General features: G+C 43.9%; 1 non-coding gene across 1 annotated transcript; it reads right to left on the bottom strand.

Annotated features, from left to right (window-relative positions):
• Window positions 1-21,719: 21,719 nt before the first annotated feature.
• LOC124668779 lies at window positions 21,720-21,839 on the bottom strand. Its single transcript, XR_006991862.1, has one exon. It is a non-coding gene; the product is annotated as a small nucleolar RNA snoR86 (small nucleolar RNA).
• Window positions 21,840-23,050: the final 1,211 nt, after the last annotated feature.

A 23,050-nucleotide genomic window follows, 5' to 3' on the forward strand; every position in this document is an offset into this window, starting at 1 on the left:
ACTTTCGCTGCCCGCTGGAACGGGAGGTGGACGTCGTCTTCATCAACAACCGAACGTGTGACCGAGTACGGAGGTGCTGCCCGTTCGTGGCGCCGGAACCGATCGTGATCAAGATCTTCTACGCGCTTTTGCAAGCGGCAAGTGAACGTCTACCGCAGCAACAAGAGCCTCATCTTGTAGGCTTTGGAATCTCTTCAAGGGTGAGACTCGATACCCCCTCGTTGCTACCATCTTCTAGATTGCATCTTGGCTTGGATTGCGTGTTCGCGGTAGGAAAATTTTTGTTTTCTATGCAACGTTATCCTACAGATCATCGCCGCCATCACCACCGACGCCTCTACATCAACCAGCCATGTTTCCCCCATCCATGTGTGAGTAATTCCCTCGCTGTAGGCTGAAGGGGATGGTAGGTATTGGATGAGATTGGTCATGTAATAGCATAAGATTGTTAGGGCATAGTGCCTAGTATCCGTAGATGTTACTTTTATGATATTGTTGCAACTTGTTATGCTTAATGCTTGTCACTAGGGCCCGAGTGCCATGATCTCAGATCTGAACATGTTATTGATTCATGAAGATATTCATTGTTTATGATCTTACCTGCAAGTTGTATACACATGTCGCTGTCCGGAACCAATGGCCCCGAAGTGACAGAAATCGGGACAACCGGAGGGGATGGTAGTGACGTGAGGATCACATGTGTTCACGGAGTGTTAATGCTTTGCTCCGGTGCTCTATTAAAAGGAGTACCTTAATATCCAGTAGTTTCCCTTGAGGCCCGGCTGCCACCGGCTGGTAGGACAAAAGATGTCGTGCAAGTTTCTCATTGCGAGCACGTACGACTATAATTGGAACACATGCCTATTGATTGATTAGTACTTGGATACCGTTTTATTATTATCTGCAAATGCCCTGCTATGATTGTTACATGAGTTTCTCTCATCCATGCAACGCCCGTCATCCGTCCCCGTGCCTACAGTATTTTAATCCTGCTGTTTACTACAATCACTACTGCTGTCTTTGTTACTCTGTCGTCGTTATTTCGCTACCGCTACTACTATAAAACTCGTTACTACCGATAAACTCTTGCGAGTAAGTCTCGTTTCCAGTGTGCAACTGAATTGACAACTCCGCCGTTAAGGCTTTCAAGTATTCTTTGTCTCCCCTTGTGTCGAATCAATAAATTGGGTTTTACTTCCCGCGAAGACTGTTGCGATCCCCTATACTTGTGGGTCATCAAGACTATTTTCTCGGCGCCGTTGTCGGGAGCATAGCTTTATTTGGAAGTTCACTTGGATTGATATTGTTCGCTGCAAATTCTCCATCATGGGTAAACCTCGCGATACTAAGGTCGCCATATTACCATCCACTACAAGAAAAGGTACAACTCTTAGTACCTCTCGCTGCTCTCGATTCACCATCCGTGATAAGTAAACTTGTTTCACCACCACAAGCTTCAAATGCCGGTACTTCCGCCGAATCTGAAAATTCCTCTTATAATTGTGATGATGCTTCTACCGTGCTTGATAATGATGGTTCGTTAGGATCTTTTCTAGATGCTACAATTGCTAGGTCTAGACAAATTGAAAATACTCGAAACTCCTAATGAAAATGCTGTTACACCTGTTAATTCACCTGAGTCTGTTGAATACTCTAGTGATGATCTTGATGAAGATTATGTGGAACTTGATGATGATTTTATTGAAAAATGCAATGCTACTACTGATGCAAGAAAGATTAAAAAGTTGCTTGCAGAACATGCTGTTAGATATAAACCGTCTCCCGATCCTAAGTTTGCCACATCTCCTATAAACATTAAGGATAAAGATTATGATTTTTCTCTTGATCTATCTCATATAGCTATTGTTGAGAAAACACCCTTTTGTGGTACTGAAAAAGAAAGTGCTGTTGAACACATGATTGAGTTATCTACTCTGAGTAGCTTGTTTTCTGATGATGTTGTTGGCGGTCAGAAACCCCCTGGCGGGCAGAGACGGTCAACACGGTAGAGCCGGGAACAACTAGGGCTGCGGCTGGCCCCAGTCCCTCAGAGCGACGGCCCGCAAAGCCTCCTGGTCGCACGCGCCGATGCCAATCGCAAGGGCGTGCCACCTGACCTATACCTGGTCAGGAAGGTGTGGATGATGCCTCGCTTAGTTTCCTGCATGGCATACACGTAAACATTAAATACGAGCCTCGATCGGCTCTCAGGTTATCCTGTGAATCGGCTCAAAGAGCCGATCCACTCCATGATCCGGACAAGGTGTCCGAATATATGGTGGTCCTGCTTGATCAAGATAAAGCTAATGAGATCTACGACGATTTGGGGTTTTCACCGCATAATCGGATCATCCTACTCACGATTGGGCCTCGCGCTCGCGCACGGTGACCGTAAGCCGATCCTAGACAGGGCCTAAAAACCAACACGAGGTTGATCCCCGGAACATCCTTTCTAGGGCTAGCAAACGCCACCCTACACGCCGCTGGATCCTCCAACCCTTTGTAAGGCCTAACTATTGCGGATGTTAAACTAATCCTTGATGAAACAAGGAGCAATCGTAACGGATCAGATCTACTAAATTATGATCAAGCGGGTGCCGCCCCTACACCTAAGATAGGTGTAAGGGCGGCTAGATGTGCAAGGGTCGCATAACGAAAGCATGTAATTCGAAGAACAATGCTAACCCTAACACATCTAAGATAACTACGTTGCTCGCCATCAAAAAGGCTTCGATACGAGCAACGCATGAACAACGCGGGCAGGCTTAGTGCCGCCTAGATCGCAAGATGCGATCTAGGCAGCATGGTGCTTACCGGAGAAACCCTCGAGACGAAGGAGTTGGCGATGCGCCGAGATTTGTTTGTGGTTGAACGTTGGTTGTTGTTTATTCCATAAACCCTAGATACATATTTATAGTCCAGACGGACTTTCTAATGTGGGCGTGCACCAAACCGTGCACGAGTAAGATTCTAACTTCTAAACTAAGATGCGATCTAATATGTTACGTATACACGGGCAATTAAGCCCAACTTGGTATAAAAGGCCGATTCACGTATTTCTTCCATGTATATTCTTCAAGTCCATCTTGATCGCGGCCCACCTCTCGACTCGGTCAAATTCCGGTGATAACACATGCCCCCCGGTTTTGGTAATGATAATTTCAAAACCACTCGTTTTTCCTCCGAGGGGTCATGTCGTGGCGGAGCAGTAACCGTCGCAGTATGCTTCATCATGACGACTTGCCTTCCCAACTTCTCCGCACGATTTGACGAGCTTGGTACCATGTCCTCGAAAACTGCCCGAAAATTAAATCCCCATCTCCTTTTATTTAACCGCATCGAACAGTTCTCCTCTTCACCCCCTCCGCATTAGCACTCCAAAAAACCCTCCTCTGCAACCATGCCTTCTTCCTCTTCCTCTTCTTCTTCATCGGATCTTTCCTACGTGTCCTCTCCCATCCGAGAGTCGACGCCCGAGTGGGGTACGCAGGCGGCGTACGATATCCTCGCCCCAACGGCGTGGGACAAAGAGGACCACGACTCCTCCGTCTCGGTCCGAGGATGACAAATCCTTGACCGACGGGGAGAGCGACCTCCGCTTCCTTGCCGACGGGGAATCGGAGGAGGAGAGCGATGACGATCGTTTCTCCTGGGCAGACTTCACCACCTCCGAGGAGGTGAAGGAGGAGGAAGAGGAGGAGGACGACGACGACAGCCTCCCCGACGAGCCGCCGGCCAAGCGCCATTGCCCCTGGCCGGGGAATCTGAGTGACTTCGACAGCAACGGCGATGACGACGACGAGGAGGATGAGGACAACGAAGGTCCTGCCGGCGGCCGCTGGAGCAGCGACGACGAGCCGGCCGGGAGCAGCGCCGACAGCCGGCGATGAAGGCGATGACGAGGGCTGCAACAGCCCGTAGATAGGACTCCTAGCTAGGATCAGTAGCAGTAAACGGGGCAATGTATCCCCTTAGCACTCCCTTTTGAGAGCAATCAGCTCTTCTGTGTAAGAAATCTGGTTTATCAATGAAGAAATTCCCCAATTTGATTTTGCCGATTTCCTTTAGGATAATTTAGCCGATTGTCCTTCGTACTGATTCTGCCGATTGTCAATTTGGTCAAAGCCCAGTGAGCCGATAGCAACGCATCGGTCCCTCACGATAAATTTCGAGATAGATCCACCCGGACCCAAACTCCCGGTCAAACAAGGCCAAGCCATAATCGTGCAAACCTTAGGACTTGCAAATGCAGATCCCACCGGAGGGCATGTTAAACTTAGCGGCAAAACTCCTGAAATAATGTCCAGTCTCCTTATTAACTTTAAATTTCAGACATTCTTCTGCCGCATCCTTCTCTTTCAGATCCTCTTTGCTTTCAGGAGAGCCCCAGGACTGTTGCTGGGTCAACTCAAACGTTGAAGCTGCCACTTCCGCAGAACGGGCATCACTTGTCCACAAATTCCCTTGTGATGGTCTGCAGTGACGTTTGTAATCCTGCTTCCGTCTTCTAACAGCAACCATCTCTCACGGCAAATTGAAGTGCAGAGCCGACCGATCTCAGCCAAATCGGCTCCTTATAGCAAAGGACCTTTCGTGGCAAGCTGCCCCCGAGCCTCAGCCGGGGTGGAAACAGTGATGAGGACCCGTAACTCAGGCAAACAGGCCTGGGCTCAACAATGTCCGAGAGCGCTATCGTGCGGGGCCAACCAGTTGATCACCTTTCATCCGTCGACAGCCGATACAGTCAATCCAGCAGGCTGGTAAACTGGTGTTGAGTAGGTGTCTCCAACAGAGCCCTGGGCTTGTAGCTGAATCAACTGGCATGCTGAAACTGACAATTTTGCAACATTAGTACCATTCTTCAGACAAATTGCGATGCAGAGCCAGCCGATTCCAACAAAATCGGCTTCCTGTAGCAAAAGATCCTTCGGGGCAAGCTGCCCCCCGAGCCTCAGTCGGGGCGAGAATAGCAGTGAGCCGACCCTGTCGGTCATCCTCGGTTTCCAACTCGTAATGCAGCATCAGCCGATTCAACAAAATCGGTTCTTTAGAGTGAGGAAATTTCAGGGCGAGCCGCCCCCCCGAGCTTCTTCAGTTCAATCCTTGCGCCTTGCTGATCAGATCGGCTCATCATCTTCGGCAGGCTGCAGCAACTTCCGGTGAGGATGTCCTCGCATTTCTGACGCCCTCCAACTCTGGGCGCAACAACCCCTGGAAGTGACAGTTACTGAGTCAAAACGTGACAGCCGATGGCTTCGTCATCGGCGGTTCTCCTGGTCTTAGAAGAGATATGCTCCCTTCGTTAGGCTCATCCCTACCCCGACTTGCACGTTAGTCGTGGTTACGATCCGCAATCCCGCTAGTCCTGGTTCTAGAAGATGTCACGTTCCTCGCTGCTAACGCCGCTGAACTTGAAGACTTGCCAATGGGAATTAGGGGTCCTTGAAGGGAAGACCCACTCCCTGCTCCATTGATCCTTAAGTCGATGTCTGCACATCGGCTATGCTTGAAAATTTTTGAATTTTCGGCCGATTTGTGTATCGGTCCCCATACTCCAATACCCATCATCAAAGGATGAGACGCTTCCACTGCATATCCTCGTGTTTTATCCACCTGGGTGCCCCCCGGAGCCGATTCTGTCAAGAGAATTGATGGTATCGGCTCTGTTGGATAACATGTTGAACCCAAGCAGAATGGATGGTGAGGATAATTTTGGCCGATTGCTGGAATCGGCCTCCCGTTGCTTTCTCGGTGAAGGTTTTGTGATGTCCCTTCATAAATTTTTTGGGGCCGATCACGAGGATCAGTCTCGCCATGTTTATCCATCGACATTTTGCTTTTGTTACACGGTCAGGCCGGTGGATAAAACCAGCCTAACCCCGTTCTTTGTCACGTCGATGCGCTCACAGTCGTCCAAATTGATGCCTGAGAGCGGCTCTTGGCCTGATGTCTCCCAAATGTCCATGCCGGCCGTTGAAACCTCGACTGAATCATCTGCATGGACGACTTCTACTTCATCTCCATCCCACATCAGGCATTGGTGCATCGTGGATGGAATGCAACAGTTGGCGTGGATCCAATCTCTCCCTAGTAGGACAGCGTAGGTACTCTTGCTGTCGACGATAAAGAACGTCGTAGGGACAGTTTTTCTTCCTACGGTCAGATCCACATTCAGAACACCTTGTGCGTCAGATGCTTGGCCGTTAAAATCACTCAGTGTCACATTGGTCTTGATCAAATCTGAGCTCGAGCGTCCCAACCGACGTAGCATGGAGTATGGCATAATGTTGACCGCCGCTCCGGTGTCCACCAACATCTTGTTGACAGGCTGCCCATTGATGTAGCCTCGCAAGTACAGGGCCTTCAGATGCCTGTAACTTCTTTCTTTTGGCTTCTCAAAGATGACCGGCCGTGGGCCGCAGATCTAATTGCGCCACGGTGTGCTTCATATAATCTTGGAGCGCTGAACTCCGTTGGAAGAATGAAGACCATGTTTGTGCCGGCCGATGTATCATCATCGGCTTTCCTCTGCTTGGGGCGCCACTCTTTTCTTTGTGGCCGACCTTCTTCGTCCGGGGTTCGCCGAATTTTGGCGGCCGGATCAGGCCGTGCCTTCCTTAGCGTGTGCGGTACAATCTTTCGGCTTCTTCCAACCCACGCAGACGCTGAACCCTTCGCTTTTGGGAACGGCTGAACCCATCAGGGCACCACCTGGGCCGATGATATTTATCTTCTTCATCATCGTCCTCTAGTTCCTCGAGATCTTCCACCCGAGCGGACTCAGCATGCTTGTTCCGAGGCGGGAGAGGCCCTAGACGCTTGAACACGGACACGTTAGCGGCATCCTTCTTCCTTTGTTTGCATTCTGGGCAGTTCTCGATTGTTGGCAATCGGCTCATTCCCGAGTCCCAGCAATGTTTGAAGAACGGACAGTCCCAGTGCCGATCCATGTCATCCTGCCCCCTCGGCCTTCCTTCAGCGCGACGATTGTACCCGTCGTTGCTTCTATCATGTTGACGGTACCTCCCGACCTCCGCATCGGACCGACAATTTCTCTCATCATCTACGTCGTAGCGCCGACGTCGGTCGTACTCGCTGCTCATATTTGTTGAGGAGATGCTCGGAGAGTGGACGTTGATACCGCACGCTTCTCACTTCCTCCTCCGTCGGTACCGTCTCGTCATCATCTTGGGGCCGGTCGCGAGGATCGGCCTCCTCTCTGTCCTTGCCACGGGAGCGGCCGCTTCGCTTCGTCTTTGCCATGGCGGCTCGCAAGCCCTGCCATGTTGACACCAAAGGAGAACTTTGGCTGGCCTATGGAGTGGCTGAGATCCACCATGTTGACGCCAGGCAACGGACGTGAGTCTCTACCGAGCTTGATATCGTGCGTCCGGGTCTTCTCAGAGGAGCCGATGAGTTCGGCTTCGAGGGTTGCCTTGATCTCGTCATGTTTCTTTTTGAGCTCCTCGGGCAGATCCTCGTACTTCGGCCGACCTGGTGCGTTCTTCTGACGGGGCGGACAGGTCCACTCCATCGAGTGCGCCTTCAGGTGTGAAACCCTTCCACCTGACGCCATGGGAGCGGGTTCGGTGGAAAGAGCCGATGGGTTCGGCTTCGAGGGTTGCCTTGATTTCGTCATGTTTCTTCTTGAGCTCATCAGGCAGATCCTCGTACGTGACCGGAGTGTCTTCCGCCATCCCGGATGTAGATGGCGATGTTGCGGATGTCGAAGGTTGTCCCACCGGGCGTGCCAGAATGTGTTGGCGGTCAGAAACCCCCTGGCGGGCAGAGACGGTCAACACGGTAGAGCCGGGAACAACTAGGGCTGCGGCTGGCCCCAGTCCCTCGGAGCGACGGCCCGCAAAGCCTCCCGGTCGCACGCGCCGATGCCAATCGCAAGGGCGTGCCACCCGACCTATACCTGGTCGGGAAGGTGTGGATGATGCCTCGCTTAGTTTCCTGCATGGCATACACGTAAACATTAAATACGAGCCTCGATCGGCTCTTAGGTTATCCTCGTGAATCGGCTCAAAGAGCCGATCCACTCATGATCCGGACAAGGTGTCCGAATATATGGTGGTCCTGCTTGATCAAGATAAAGCTAATGAGATCTACGATGATTTGGGGTTTTCACCGCATAATCGGATCATCCTACTCACGATTGGGCCTCGCGCTCGCGCACGGTGACCGTAAGCCGATCCTAGACAGGGCCTAAAAACCAACACGAGGTTGATCCCCGGAACATCCTTTCTAGGGCTAGCAAACGCCACCCTACACGCCGCTGGATCCTCCAACCCTTTGTAAGGCCTAACTATTGCGGATGTTAAACTAATCCTTGATGAAACAAGGAGCAATCGTAACGGATCAGATCTACTAAATTATGATCAAGCGGGTGTCGCCCCTACACCTAAGATAGGTGTAAGGGCGGCTAGATGTGCAAGGGTCGCATAACGAAAGCATGTAATTCGAAGAACAATGCTAACCCTAACACATCTAAGATAACTACGTTGCTCGCCATCAAAAAGGCTTCAGTACGAGCAACGCATGAACAACGCGGGCAGGCTTGTGCTGCCTAGATCGCAAGATGCGATCTAGGAAGCATGGTGCTTACCGGAGAAACCCTCGAGACGAAGGAGTTGGCGATGCGCCGAGATTTGTTTGTGGTTGAACGTTGGTTGTTGTTTATTCCATAAACCCTAGATACATATTTATAGTCCAGCGGACTTTCTAATGTGGGCGTGCACCAAACCGTGCACGAGTAAGATTCTAACTTCTAAACTAAGATGCGATCTAATATGTTACAGATACACGGGCAATTAAGCCCAACTTGGTATAAAAGGCCGATTCACGTATTTCTTCCATGTATATTCTTCAAGTCCATCTTGATCGCGGCCCACCTCTGACTCGGTCAAATTCTGGTGATAACAGATGTTAAGAAGCGTACTTACTTTGTTGCTAAAATCTTTCCATTCTCATTAAAGGATGACGCTAAAACTTGGTATAATAGTTTGCCACCTAATTCTATTAAAAGTCCAAAAGAATTGCTTGATGTTTTCTTCCGGAAATACTTTCCCGCTAGTGCTCAACATATTGCTTTGCGAAGAATTTATAATTTTGACCAGGAAGATGGAGAGAAATTGCCCGAGGCTTGGGCGAGATTTTGCTCTCTTTTTAGAGCTCGGCCGACCATGATTTGGAAAAGCATGATTTACTTGATATATTTTATAGTGGACTAACCATTGAGTCTAGGGCATACCCGGATAGTTGTGCTGGTTGTGTTTTCAGAAAAGAACTCCAGACGACGTCGAAGAATTATTGGCTAAAATAGGCCGGAATCATGATGATTGGACTACGCCTGAACCAACTCCAACGCCAATATTGAAGAAGAGGGGTTTAATTAAATTGAATGATGAAGATATGATGGAAGCCAAGAAGTCTCTCAAGGAGAAAGGTATTACATCTGAAGATGTGAAGAATCTTCCTCCCATAGAAGATATATGTGAGATAATTCCCCCTTCATCCATGATTGAGGTAAATTCCCTTCAGCGCTTTACTAGGGAAGATATTCCGTATTCAAAACCTCCTGCGCAATGCTTCGATGAGTTTGATAATTATATTGTTAAGCAAGAAAATTTTAATATGAGAGTAGAGAATCATCTAATGGAAAATTCTCAAGCTATTAGTGAATTGCATGGTATTGTGGAGAGAACCTCCAATGATGTTAAGATGCTTGTTAAACATTTTCATATGGTTCAAACTCAAATTGATCAACTCACTAAAGTGCAAAATGACTTGTTGGGAAATAATTCTAAAGAAAAACATGCTTATGAAGTAACAACTAGAGGTGGTGTTTCTACTCAAGATCCTCTATATCCTGAGGGACATCCCAAAAGAGTTGAACAAGATTCTCAACGAACTAAAACTAGTGCTCCATCTAAGAAAAAGAAAAAGAAACATAAGAATGTTGTAGAATCCTCTGAGCCTGGTTAATGATCCTAATAGTATTTCTATTTCGATGCTGAAACTGAAAGTGGTGATGAACATGATAAAGATAATGATAAGAATGATGCTTCTGATAAAGAAGAGGTTGAAGAAGAACCTGAAAAGCATGCTAAAAATAAAAAGTATACTAAAGAAGATTTTATTGCTGAGAAACATGGTAATGAAAGAGAACCTTGGGTGCAAAAGCAAATGCCCTTTCCTGCTACGAAATTAAAATCAAAGGAAGAAGAACACTATAATAAATTTTGTGATTGGATGAAACCTTTATTCCTGCAAATACCTTTGACTGATGCTATTAAATTGCCTCCTTATTCAAAGTATATGAAAGATATTGTTACTAACAAAAGGAAAATCCCCAATGAGGAAATTTCCACTATGCTTGCTAATTACTCTTTCAATGGCAAAGTTCCAAAGAAGTTGGGCGACCCAGGTATACCTACTATTCCTTGTTCTATTAAGAATAATTATGTTAAAACTGCTCTATGTGACTTGGGAGCCGGTGTTAGTGTTATGCCTTTTTCTCTTTATAAGAGACTTTACTTAGATAAGTTGATACCTACCGATATATCTTTGCAAATGGCTGATAAATCTACTCGCTATTCCTGTTGGTATATGTGAGGATGTTCCCTGTTCAAGTTACTAATAACTGCTTGATATTAACCGATTTTGTTGTGTTGGAAATGCCCGAAGATGATAATATGTCTATTATTCTTGGGAGACCTTTTCTTAACACCGCAGGGGCTGTTATTGATTGCAATAAAGGAAAGGTTACTTTCAATGTTGATGATAGGGAGCATACCGTTTATTTTCCCAAGAGGATTGAGAAAGCGTGTGGAGTTAATACTATTTCTAATGTGAGAACTATCAAAGTGGGAACTATCGATTGTCCTATATATGAGCCTAAAGAAGAATATCAAACTCTTATGATTGGATCCATATCAATACAATTCAAGGTAACATGATTGATTTGAGGTTTATTTCTTCATATGCTATGTAAAATTTATTTGGTGGCAAGACTTGATCAACCTTGTTAACAAATACTTTTTATATGCATAGAGGAGGTAAACAACATCTCTTTCTTCCTCCACTTGTTTTAGTTGCTGTAGCACTTTTATTTTGCAAAGTTCCTTAGTTAATTGGAGATTTCAAAAATTTTCCTGGCCAGTAATAATAAACTTAACACCCAGAAATGTGCATTTTTCAAAGTTTTCAAAAATTCACAAAAATTATACCGTTGGTCCTATTTTTCGACGAGGCACCTGGGAGCACCAGAGGATGACCTGTGGGGCACCACAGGGTGCCACACCACCAGCCGGCGCGGCCAAGGAGGTGGGCGCGCCACCCTGTGGTGTGGGCCCCTCCTTGCCCCACTATTCCATCTCTTTCTCCCAGCATCTTCTCTCTCCCGAAAAAACTCGAACCAGCTTTCTCTCACTCGCGTTTTTGCTCAAGAGCTCAGGATTTTTCGATCTCTTTGCTCAGCCCAGATTTCTGTCTGAAATTTGGCACATTTGCTTTTCGGTATGTGACTCCTCCAACCCTCCAAGTAGAATTTTGTTTGGTGGAGTATATCTTGCATATTTGGCTGCTGTAGGTAACATGTTTAGTGAGCTTGCATGCTTGTTCTAAGTGGTATAAACTAGTTTTGATGCATGATTAGTACTCTAGCAAGTTCCTATAGCAGTTCCCCTCAATTATATGTCACCAAATCAAGTTTTATATTGTTTGTTGAAAAATTTCAAAAAATGGAAGGGAGTAGGCACCAACTCAACCAACAAGAATTAGAGGTGCAACAGGTCATGAGAGTTCACCGAGAAGAAGGAGTATACCCCGCTTATTACCCATGTGTGGATTTTATGAGAAGTGCGGGGATTTTACAAGATGTTCAAAGACTAATCTCTCATGCAGGATTGGATGATTTTGTTGATGGTGAATCATGCCAATATGCAAAACTGACTATGTCAGTAGTGCAAGATTTTAAATTCAATTGGTCACGATCTAACCCCATGGTTCAGTACAAAATTTATAATAAAACTGTCAACTTGCCATTCAATGATTTTTGTGCAGCAATCAGAGTGCCGTAGTGGGGATCATGCGAGAAGATAAAGGGATCGCCGCAAGAGTTCTTGGACCTCTTCAAGATGATTTTTCATGGAAGAAGTTTCTTAGAGGATGGTGGTAAAATCAGTAGCATTCATTTCCCAGCTATTCGTTACTTTGCTTATTTCATTACCAAGTGCGTTCTAGCAAGAAAGAATGGAAGTAAAATATCTATCTAGGATCTAGCCTTTCTAGCTGCTGCATTACAAGGTAATAAGACTTATAGCTTGGGTGCTTTGATAGCCAACAGACTTGCTACTAACCGTGAGAAGGGAGGAATTTGTGGAGGTCTCATCGCCTCTCGCTTATTAGCTATGCATAATGTAGAACCTCACCATCTTGATATTCAGCTCCCCATAGAGAAACTTGACATAGTCCATGATTAAGCATGAATTTGTTTCTGATTCGTCTAATTTGAGAAACCTGTCTTACAGAATAACATTTTACAAGAAATCTTGGACAATAACTAAGAAAGTTGAAAAATTAGTAGGATTTCCTGCACCTTCTCTGTTTAACCTTGATTCCAGGGAGGATTGGTCAGTCACGGAAAGTGCAGTTAATGCATACATAGAGGGAGGAAGCCATCGTGCAAGAGGCAACACGGAGGAGGCCGAGGAACACCTCGATTCGTCATCCGATGCAGCGAGCTCTTCGCATCCACAAGCTGGGTATGAGGAACCCCCACGTTTTTCTTCTGCATCGGTACCTTATTATGACTACTCCATGTATGATCCACCGGCGTGGAACCCAGACCCTCGTTGGGGTTGATCTCCACTTAGGCCAAAAGCCTAAGCTTGGGGGGAGGTATACCGGCATCACTCATTCTTTGCATATTATGGTTGCTGGATACTTGTACATACTTGTTTAGTCTCTTTGAGTGGTTTTCTAATGAGAGGGAGATGATATTTGGGGAAGTGTCTGCTGAAAACAGATTCTGGACTTTTACTAGAAAAATTTGTGCGCACAGCCGTAACGTTATTTTGAGCTGCCAATGTTTGTGCAGGTTCCCCAGGTTGTTATCTAACTTTCATTAGTTGAACACTTTTCGAGCTGAGCAACGTAAGATTTTTGTAAAAATCGATTTCTGTACTGCTGTCAGGTTTTTGCAGATTTCTGCCATCCCGCTTTTCTGTGTTTTTTTTAGTTTTCATTTTCTTGTTCTTGCTTTGTTTCTTTCCTAAAACACAAAAAGATCAAAAATATTTCTGTTGTTTCTCTTCATCATTTGTTTACTTTAGTTTCTTGCATTTGTTTCGCTTTATTTGCTATTGCTAGTTTGCTATAAGAAAACCCAAAAAGATTTTGCTTTGTTTGCTTGTTTCCTTTTATTCTTGTTCTCAAATTCGAAAACACCAAAAATATTTGCTGTTCTTCTTTGGTTTTGTAAAGTTCTTTATGAGTTCAATGATCTTCGGTGGCTGGAGCGTGGTTTTCATTTCATATTATCCAAGCTACACAAGTGAAAAGGCAATAATGACGATCTACGACAATCTGATTGTGGTGAGAGGCTGGTATGAACTCTATTTGTTTTCATTTTTGTACATATACTCATCCATGTGAGCATGCTTAGTTGGTTCATGTGAGGCATATGTCATTTAAGAAAGTCTAGTAGTTCATGATCTCTCATGTTTAGCTCCAATTTATTAATATGAGTAGCATGTCATGGATGTTTGCTTGCATTGTTTTATTCATAGATAGGTATGATATTGTGGTATCCTCCTCTGAATAATTCGTTTGAATTAACTTGGCACATGCTCACGCATGCATATGACTGAACAAAAGTCAATTAAGCCTCAGTGATTTACATTGCTTCATAGTTCTTGTATCACTTTTATGCCTCAGTTAATTTATTTTGCCGCAAGCATGATTATGACAGTTATTGCTCTCTTGAATTGTCGCTCCCTAGTCTTTTGCTAGCCTTCACTTGTACTGAGCGGGAACGCTGCTCGTGCCTACAAACACATGAAAACCAAGTTATTCCAGAGTGTCCACCATAAATACCTATGCATGGCATTTCAAACCATTCCAAGTAAATTCTCATGTGCTACCTTTAAACCTTCAAAAATGCTTCTCAATTTGTGTTAATGTTTCATAGCTCATGAGGAAGTATGTGGTGTTTCACTTTCAACCTTGTCATTTACTCTTGACGGGCTTTCATATGGACTAGTGGCACATCCGCTTATCCAATAATTTTGCAAAAAGAGCTGGCAATGGGGTTCCCAGCCCCAATTAATCAACTTTCACAAATAATTATCTTCACATGTTTTGCTCTGATTCATCAGTAAGCTACTTAATTTTGCAAATAGATACTCCTCCATGGTATGTGATTGATGGAAGGCACCCGAGGATTCGGTTAGCCATGGCTTGTGTAAGCAAAGGTTGGGGGAGTGTCACCCATAATAAAACTAAAATACGTGTGTAAACAAAAGAGAAGAGGGATGATCTACCTTGCCGGTAGAGATAACGTCCTTCATGGGAGCCGCTCTTGAAAGTCCGGTTGGCGAGGTAGTTGGTGTACCCATTACCATTCGTTGACAACAACAAACACCTCTCAAAATAATTTTACTCTCGCTTTACAAATGAAAAGCTCTAGCGCATGTTAATCCCTCGCTTCCCTCTGCGAAGGGTCAATCTTTTACTTTTATGTTGTGTCTCCATCCTTTCTTTGAGCACTTTCTTGAGAGCACAACTGTCATTCTTAGTGTAATATGCTTGTCTCAAAATATGATTGATTGTGGTATAACTTTGATGCTTTTATCTTTGACAATCACTATTTCTAGTCTTTCTATGAACTTCGAGAGGTGCCTGAGCATTTATGTTTTGCTGATCAAATATGGGCAAGCGAGATACCACTCTATCATACTCTTTTATGAACATTGCAATCCTGCTTATATACATGGTTCATGATGCTTATTATTAATTGTTGGTACCTTTCCATGATTGACATAGCTATTGGATGATCTTATTTGCATGTATCTTATTATGAACTGCCTAAGTGTTAGCCATAGCATGAGAATATTTACATCATATGAACAAATGTGTTCGTGAAAGTTCTTTTATCACTCAGTTGTTAACTGAATTGCTTGAGGACAAGCAATAAGCTAAGCTTGGGGGGAGTTGATACGTCCAAAACGTATCTACTTTCCCGAACACTTTTGCTGTTGTTTTGCCTCTAATTTGTGTATTTTGGATGCAACTAACACGGACTAACGCTGTTTTCAGCAGAACCGTTGCGGTGTCTCGTTTTTGTGCAGAAATCCAACTTTCAGGAAAAACCTCGGGATTTTGACAGAAGGCCATATTTTCCCAGAATACTGACGGAGCCAGAAGGACAAATCAAGTGGAGGCCCGAGGTCCCCACACCATAAGGCGGCGCGGCCTAGGGGGGGGCCCGCGCGGCCCTATGGTGTGGCCCCCTCGGCCGGCCTCCGACGCCCTCCTTCGGACTACTTATCGGCCTCGACCTAAAAACGCAGGGGGAGAAGTCGAAGTCGCCAGAAACCCTCCAGAACGCCGCCACATCGCGAAACTCCGTCTCGGGAGCCAGAAGTCTCCGTTCTGGCACTCCGCCGGGACGGGGAATTGGAGGAGATCATCGCCGCCATCACCACCGACGCCTCTACATCAACCAGCCATGTTTCCCCCATCCATGTGTGAGTAATTCCCTCGCTGTAGGCTGAAGGGGATGGTAGGGATTGGATGAGATTGGTCATGTAATAGCATAAGATTGTTAGGGCATAGTGCCTAGTATCCGTAGATGTTACTTTTATGATATTGTTGCAACTTGTTATGCTTAATGCTTGTCACTAGGGCCCGAGTGCCATGATCTCAGATCTGAACATGTTATTGATTCATGAAGATATTCGTTGTTTATGATCTTACCTGCAAGTTGTATACACATGTCGCTGTCCGGAACCAATGGCCCCGAAGTGACAGAAATCGGGACAACCGGAGGGGATGGTAGTGACGTGAGGATCACATGTGTTCACCGAGTGTTAATGCTTTGCTCCGGTGCTCTATTAAAAGGAGTACCTTAATATCCAGTAGTTTCCCTTGAGGCCCGGCTGCCACCGGCTGGTAGGACAAAAGATGTCGTGCAAGTTTCTCATTGCGAGCATGTACGACTATAATTGGAACACATGCCTATTGATTGATTAGTACTTGGATACCGTTTTATTATTATCTGCAAATGCCCTGCTATGATTGTTACATGAGTTTCTCTCATCCATGCAACGCCCGTCATCCATCCCCGTGCCTACAGTATTTTAATTCTGCTGTTTACTATAATCACTACTGCTGTCTTTGTTACTCTGCTGCTATTATTTCGCTACTGCTACTACTATAAAACTGTTACTACTGATAAACTCTTGCGAGTAAGTCTGTTTCCAGGTGCAGCTGAATTGACAACTCCGCTGTTAAGGCTTTCAAGTATTCTTTGTCTCCCCTTGTGTCGAATCAATAAATTGGGTTTTACTTCCTGCGAAGACTGTTGCGATCCCCTATACTTGTGGGTCATTAATGTTGACGATATACGAAATATTAAAGTACAACTAACTTGAAGTGCTTAATCGGTGTGAATAATTTTCCGAAAGTTACATTGTGAGCACGCCTAAAGCTCAAATGCTAAGATCTACTAACGTGGGGGCAATAGATAGTCTTGCAGCATTAACAAACTCCCGCGGAGATCACTTAAGGTCAAAACTAAAAGTGATTTGAATCGCACTACAAAATTACATGGCAAATAAAATGAAAAAGGCACAGCTCACATAGTATTTTGATGTGGAGCAATACAAAGACCATACTAGCTGCAAACTAGAGTAAAGATGTGTAAATTCTAGGACCTGGATGAACTACCGCCTGCAACAGCAGCATTGCTAGTGCAACGCATCTGTCTGTAGATGTCAGATATCTACACACACAAAAGAATTATTAACACCATAATCAAACTCGGAAAGTTGGTAATTGGAAGAAAGTAAATACGCTAGCAACTTGACAAATATGATTTCCAAATCTGCAACCAAATACAGGAAAACTTCATTCGTAGATCTCATTGAACTCCCATGGAAAACACAATGCTTTGCACTGCGCTACATGGTTACACGACAAATAAAAAACGAAGGGCACAGTCCACAAAGTTTATAGTGCTTTACGCAGCTACAAACTAGAGAAATATGTGAAAATTCTGGATAGAATGGTGGTATATCCTGTTTTGCAGGGCACATACATCCACACTTGACTCAAGACCGTCCAATTTTCCTAGCAAAATTTCTAACCCATGTCTCTAACCTATTCCTCTCATTTGGCAAGAACATTCGTAGTGCATAATGCACAGCATCTACAGCAAGCAACCATACAAGACCAGTGGGGTTCCAGAGAGCGATATTACCCCCAAAGTGTTCTTGAAGGTGATGCCAGTGAGTGTGTCCATCCTGGACACCTCGTGCTTGAGGTCAGCCTGGCTGTACAGTAGGGGTCAGGGAAGACGACGGTAGCAGCAGCTTGTGTAGGACAGCCTTCTTGCTCGGAGATGCACAGAGCCTTGATCTCCGGCTTTGCATGACCAACCAAGGTCCTTGTATGCACGAGCAAGATGAAATCTTGCGTTTTCTGGTCTGCACGGGGAGAAGAGATGAGGCCGAGAGCTTACAACAGAGGCAGGTGAGCTCGACTAGGACGGGATCGGAGGTCCTCTAGTACCGGCAGTGCTCGAGGATCTTCCTCGTGTCTTGTATCCTCCCAGCTATCATGACCATAGAAGCAAGCGCTACTCGATGTGCTTGATCCACATCTTCCCTCCTCAGCTTTCGAAGAGCACGGTTTTCCTTGTTGTACTTCTTGATCAACTTGATGAAGTAGTTCTTGATTCTATGGTCGAAATCTTCACCTAGATAGATTATACAACTCGGTTATATATATGCATGACTCACAGCTCATGACATGACAAACTAAACATTACTAGATCATTTTAGGTCCGGTCAAAGTAATACGCCAACTAAAGGATTATTGCTGGGAGCTCGTTGTGGAACCAACCAATGCATATATCAGTAAACATCATTGTACTGAAAAATATCTTTTGTGCAATAGCAACATGTGGCATCAAAATCATGTGTACTTTATAAAATCTTCACATAATCAATGACTATATAGCAGGTGGCAGTACACTAACCAGGCGCTTTGTATTGTCTATATGAAATTTTTAGCTGGTACATGATGTATACCAATTATATATACTAGTGAATGGCAGAAGAGTTTTTATACCTCCAAGAAGGGTGCCACCATTGGTGGCCAACACCTAAAAGCCACCAGTTGGCAGTGGTCAGACATCAAAAGTAACACCACTTAGGTCAAAGACAAGGATGTTCTTCTCCCTGCCCTTTTTGTCCAAGATCAGCAAGACGAAGACTTGACTTTCATGTCGGTGTGTTCGAACTTTGACTTTCATGTTGGTGTGTTCGATTCCTCCTTGTCCTGGAAGGAGGTCAATCAGCAGCAGGTCGGCGTCCTTGTAGCATCGCCCTTCTCCTGGAAAGAGCTGGCTATTGCTCTAGGTTGATACCGATAGCAGCATGAGCTCCCTGTAGTCCTCCTTCGACATCCTGCACCCGAATCACCATAGAAAAATCAACAATTATCTCATGAAACTTGATTAACCATGGCTATATCTTCTTGCAACAAGAAAAAACCAATCAACACTTCAACATGATACATTTTCCATTTAATTGATAGGTTAGAAAAAAAATACTCAAGCAATACAAACTCTAAAGACAATGACTATTCATAGAATCATAGCTAACTTGTATGTGATCACCATAAGTAACAAATCAGCATTTGTGTCTATATGTGTAAACAAAAAACAGAAGCAGTTTTTAAATTGCACATTAATGACTCAAATAAATCTCAAACTAGATCTTGTGAATATGCATACACAAGACCTGAAACCCGCCAAGTAACAGGAGAATTTGGTGACTGGAACACATGGAACGAGAGGAATCACCGGATTTTTCCTGGGCGAGAACATGGATATGCCAGTTTGTTTATATACTGAAAGAAGACCCAACAACGCTACAGGTTGCTTATAGATAAAATAAAGAAGCAAACATGAAAAAATATAAACAGCTAAGAATGTAAGTGGATAAGCCAAGACCATTTCCTACCGTTAAAATATTTAAGGATTGAAATGGTGATAATCTTATACACAACCAGCAAGGTTTGCAATAAAAAAAAGGGTGACATCACCAAGAGGGAGTAAGCATGACTTCTGAAACATATGATTTTTATTGCTGTATAGAGAGCATCTGAGCATGTACCAAGAGAAATATGAACCATCAATGATAACGAAATGGGTAGATGTACAATACCTTCAATGAGGACTTATTCCCATGCAGCAGAAGGTCAGGGGAGACGGCGGTAGCAACATCTTGGGTAAGCCAGACTTCTCGCTCGGAGATGCGCGGAGCCTTGATCTCCGGCTTTGCATGATCAAACAAGTTCATTATCTGCACGAGCAGGAGCACAAGCAAGATGAAATCTTACGTTTTCTGGTCTGGACGGGGAGAAGAGATGAGGTCATGAGCTTACAATGGAGGCAGGTGAGCTCAACTTGGACATGATTAGCTTATAAGAATCTTCACTAGCCGAAATACATACAGAATTAACTCAATGATCTAGCTGAAACTATTTGTAATCCTATATATCTATCTTGCAATTGATCACCTCCAACATTAATTTAGGAAAAAATATTGCACTCACAACTTACTGAACATTTTCAGGGGAAACAATGTGTGTGATTTAAACGAACTAAATGTCCCTTGTTCTCAACTAAATGTGTGACTATACAATCCAATGAATACTAGTAAGATTTTGACATGCAACACTACATCAGTTACTTAAAAAGAGAAGATCCATTGCTACCAACACCCCATATGCCAGATGACATACATGAAATACAAAGATCAAACACGAACTACAGGACCACATTGACAGCAACATCAATGCATTCTTTCCTCAAAAGAAAAACATCAATGCATTCACTAGTGATCAAAATTTGTGAATAAGAAACTTAAGTAATCCAGCCAGGGTAGAGGCAAATCAGGAAGTAGTCGAAGCTGAGATACACACCTACAATGTTTTTATGCCTTGGTTATGTTTGGCAGGCCAAAGATGGTATACAAACATTCAAAACACTGGAAGCCTCAGGGCATGCAAAGTTCATACCATGGATGTTTGGCCACGTATCTCCTTGACAGAGACGACATGATCCTCTCGTTCAGCTTCGGGGTGGGCCACCTCGCCTGCTTGGCTCCACTTGGTGAATCGTCCTACCAAAAGAAACCACAAAGAAAATATCTACGTCATCACATATTCCTTAACAGGATGAACCATCATGTTTGTTTTATTATATCTCAAATAATTTAGTGAAATCCAAAATAATTTTTCCTGGAGAACACATTTCAGAGCTGGACAAACCTAGCACCCATCACACTTATTATACATAAACTGGCTATATTTGCATGACAAGTTTCACATCAGATCATCATTTTTTCCCTCCTAAGATAAGCACATTTGATAGCCAACATAAAAACAAATCAGGACAAAATCATTTGCCAACATATAGAAGAAGAATAATACACCTCATGTACATAATTCACTATTAATATTTACATTACGCACTGCACATAATTGAACACATTATTTAGAAACTAAAGGGAGGATTTAGCTAGGCATGTAATTTCTAAACAATGATGACAGCTCATTGTTGCACAAAACATATACAGGAGCATGAATGTGATCAAAGGAAAGTACCAGATCATACGACATTAGAAAATTTCACACCTCACAAGTATCACATGTGTAAAACAACAGAAACTAGAGCACTAAGATCTGGATAGGAGCTAGCAATTAAATCAAAGTACTCCTAATCGTAAATAGCCAAATCCTAACAACTGTAAAATCATGTAAAGGAGAGAAAGAGAATCATAAACTCAGCTAAACATAGAAGCGTCAAAGAAGGCCGAAAAATTATGATGCAACAACCTGCTAGGTACAAAAGGTAGCATCAAAAAGGATTGTTCGAATAATTAAAGGTGATTTGCAGGAAACGACAACAAAGAACAAAACAATAACTCCAATCAAGGTTTGTCTCAAGTCCAATCCTAAATGATGATCATCATTCAACTACAGTAATCCTAAATAAATCAAGAGTCAACCAAATAGCAGCAGGACAAAATTAACCATGATGAACCATAGGGAGACACACAAGCAATCATATTAGATAGTATAAGTCAAAAGTATGGATACCAAATATCAGGTTGTCATCATAGAGAAGTCTTCGCCATACAAAAGAATAGGAGTGGTACTATGATGCAATAAAAGCACACACTAACACAGCGACAACTACTCGGTTTTAACCAACGCTGCAGTGCACTACAAAAATACATTCACTGACACAAGATGTTCCTGACACTTTCTTTGCGCAAAGGAGCTGGCAAATAAGAGAAAATATACCAAGGTCGTCTAATGACAGTAGGTAAATGTATATATGGGAGTGTGTATCTTGGTAATATTTTCATTGAACATAAGAACAGCAAAAAAGGCAACCAACACTTCTAGAGATTTGCTATGTAGCAGATTGTTTGAGAACCGTGTATTGTTTGAGAACCGTGTGGCATGGAGAACTGCATATTGTTATTGCCCACTTTCAATGTAAAGATTCACCACTTTACCAGACTAATTTGCTCTGTAAATTGGCCATTTGTGTCCAAAAAACCACACCAAACATGAGCCAGAATTTCTTAACCAAAAGTAGAACAACGTAAAATAAAGGAGCTATTCTCCCTAGACAAAACATGATCAAGACCACACACTACTAAATATAATCATTCACAACCGTATAACAACAAGAAGAGTCTAAGAACAAAATAGCATCAAGTCCACTGGCTTACCAAGAATACTTGCCCGGCCTAGATATCAAGCAGCAGACTTTGGAATGGCTAGAGGACTAGCTACAAGAGCACATGGAAGAAAAAGAAGAGAAACCCGACAACTTACCTAAACTTTGGAACCTAAGAGGAGGTCATTTGAAAGACCATTTAGTTTGCAATTGGCACCTTGGTGGTACTGCTCGCAAACTCAAAATAGACCCTTGCTTGGCTCCTTGTCGTCGAAGTAGTCCTTGAGAAGGTGTTGGACCTTTGGTATCCTCGTGCTACTACCAACAAGAAGAATTTCGTGGATCTAGCTATTCTCAAGGCCAGCTTCATCCATGGCCTTCTTCACAGGTCCCATGGTCTTGCGGAAGAGGTCATTGTTCGGCTCCTCAAAACCTTCCATGGGTCAGAGCTTCCCTCCTCAGCTTTCCAAGAGCATGGTTTTCCTTGTACTTCTTGATCAACTTGATGAAGTAGTTCATGATTCTGTGATCGAAGTCCTCACCTAGACAGGTTATACAGCTCAGTTATATATATGCATGACTCACAGCTCATGCACGACAAACTAAACATTACTACTCCATCCGTCCATAAAAGGATGTCTTAGATTTGCCTATAGTTGGATTTAGACAAATCTAATACATCCTTTTATGGACAGACGAAGTAGATCATTTTAAGTCCAGTAAAAGCAGTACATCAACTAAAGGATTATTGCTGAGAGCTTGTTGTGGAACCAATGCATATATCACTAGATAGCAGCGTACTACAGAATATCTTTTGTGCAATTGAAACATGTGGCATCAACATCATTTGTACTTTATAAAATCTTCACCTAATCACTTTTTAAATCAATGACTATATAGCAGGTGGCAGTACACTAACCAACAGCTTTGTGTTGTCTATATGAATTTTTTAGTTGGTAAATAATGGCAGTATATCAAAAAAATATACTAGTGTATGATGGAAGAGATTTAATACCTCCACGAAGGCTGCCGCCATTGGTGGCCACATCTAAAACCCAC

This window comes from Lolium rigidum, chromosome 6, assembly GCF_022539505.1.
Source record: "Lolium rigidum isolate FL_2022 chromosome 6, APGP_CSIRO_Lrig_0.1, whole genome shotgun sequence".
NCBI lineage: Eukaryota > Viridiplantae > Streptophyta > Magnoliopsida > Poales > Poaceae > Lolium > Lolium rigidum.